This window comes from Lucilia cuprina, chromosome 2, assembly GCF_022045245.1.
Source record: "Lucilia cuprina isolate Lc7/37 chromosome 2, ASM2204524v1, whole genome shotgun sequence".
Taxonomy (NCBI): domain Eukaryota; kingdom Metazoa; phylum Arthropoda; class Insecta; order Diptera; family Calliphoridae; genus Lucilia; species Lucilia cuprina.
In genome coordinates, this window is record NC_060950.1 from 6,698,050 (window position 1) to 6,700,292 (window position 2,243).

Consider the following 2,243-nt stretch of genomic DNA (forward strand, 5'->3'; position numbering starts at 1 on the left):
TCAGTTCTAGTTCAGTTCTAGTTCAGTTCTAGTTCAGTTCTAGTTCAGTTCTAGTTCAGTTCTAGTTCAGTTCTAGTTCAGTTCTAGTTCAGTTCTAGTTCAGCTTTAAGAATTCTGTTTACCTCGATCTATACATAGCATCCTTATCAGTTGCTCTTTAACATGAAAATTTCCTTTGTACATTTTCACTACAGAATGATCCATTAAACAACCCTTCATGTGCACGCTGTTGCTTCCGGGCATACAAGTACCCAATGGAACTGACAGAGAATTACAAAAATATTTTTGTTATTACATGTTGGCAACAAAACACTATGTATTCTAGACAATAAATAAAAATGGTTACTGACATTGAAGGATATTGCATGCACTGCACAATGTTTGTGCTAGATATTAGAGGTACATTAGGTAGGTTAATTTTAAGAATTAAAAAGAAACTAATAATAATAAATATTTGTAATGTTATGATCGTCGATATAATAACTTTGAAAGATCTTCTTATATATGTATAAAAATCTCGAAATATGTAGTTTTCAAATATTTAAAATCCCTAATGTACCTACAACTAATAACACCACTAAATTATCTCAATAGTAGACGATGTGAGAAAGTACAAGTCAATTTCATATACATACATACACTTTTATATCCTTTCTAACGGAAATGTTGCAATAACTATATGTTCATGTAAGAATTTTGTAGGAAAAATAAAAACTAAAAGATATTTGCAACGCGTTCTATAGCGCACTATAAGAACAATAGCAGCAATAACGACAACAATATTAGTGACTGCAGCGCAATAATGAAGATAATAATAATTATAATGATGCTGAAAATAATTCTGCAGATGACGATGTCTTACCACCATTATTATTATTATCATGGTTTGTAGGTTGCTCTTTGCTGCTGCTGCTGGTCTAAAAAGTTGTTAATGATGACGTTGTTGGCGTGATCTGGTTAAAGAAGAAATTGAAAACGATAAAAATGTTGGTGACATGGCTTTTCTTGTTAAAAGATTATTCTCATTTTATTGTGCTTCCTTTTTTTGCCTGTTTTTAGTTCGATTTATTTTCTTTTTGTTCGTTTTTTCTTTACTGTTTTGAGTAATTTATTTTACTCTAGACGAATGAGTGTGGCTGGAAAGTGATAAAGAAATATAAATTATTTCTTGCGAGAAACCTTGAAAAATTTTTATTTACGATTTGAAATATGTATGACATTAGCAATATCTTAAAAAAAATTAAAATTTCTGTGCAAAATTTAGTTGCAATAACAGTGCTAATAAATGAATTGCGAACATTCAAGATACTTTCTGAAAGGGACTTTATGTGGGGGCTAGGGTCAAATAAAGTCCGATATTTGGCAAAGGCTTTTATTAAACTTAGAACTTATATCGAGATATTTTTATATTATATATAATTATGAGCTCAAAAGCCCTTTCCGGGGGGTTCAGTTTTATGGGGCTAGGTGAAATAATGAACCGATTTTAACAATTTTCAATGGGCTTTGTCCTTCGGTCAAAACAAACGTGTATTATAAATTTCAGAATATTTTCTTGAAAATTGCGACCTGTACTTTGATAACAAAGTTTACATGGACACACTGACGGACGGACAGACGGATATCGTTAAATCGACTCAGAAAGTCATAAACATCAGCACAAACTATACCAACTATAGTGGTGTAGGGTATAAACACTAACAAAAACTGAGTAGTTTTCATACAAAATTTTATAAAATAGTTTTCCTTTCTTCTTTTTGATTTGGGGCACAAGTCTGTTGTGACAATTTAATAATGATAATAAAATCGATGTATTCCGATTCGAATAAAGTCGAGAAGTACTTTACCGATAGAGCCGATGTTTGTGTCTGTCCTACTACCCTTGCAGCTAATTTCATCCAAATCGGATTTTTAAAGTCAAATCATAAAATTGTCCAAGTATGTGTATTTTAAACGTATAATCAATAATTAAAATTAATAATTACCCATACGTACCCCTGTACCACATAGTACATATTCAAAACAAAAACAAAAAAAATTGAAGCATACTTTTAGACACAATAATTAATAATCATACGCCACGTGGTCTTTAATTGATTTAGGTTAATGCTAAACTTCTTAATAATGTATTTTGTTGATTTTTTTTATACCCTACACCACTATAGTGGGGAGGGTATTATACGTTTGTGCTGATGTTTGTAACATACAAAAATATTGGTCCAATACCCACCTTAAAGTATACC

General features: G+C 30.9%; 1 long non-coding RNA gene across 1 annotated transcript in view; it reads right to left on the reverse strand.

Moving 5' to 3' along the window:
• LOC124421387 overlaps positions 1-2,243 on the reverse strand; it is a 55,766-nt gene that overhangs the window by 52,742 nt on the left and 781 nt on the right. The window lies entirely within an intron of this gene.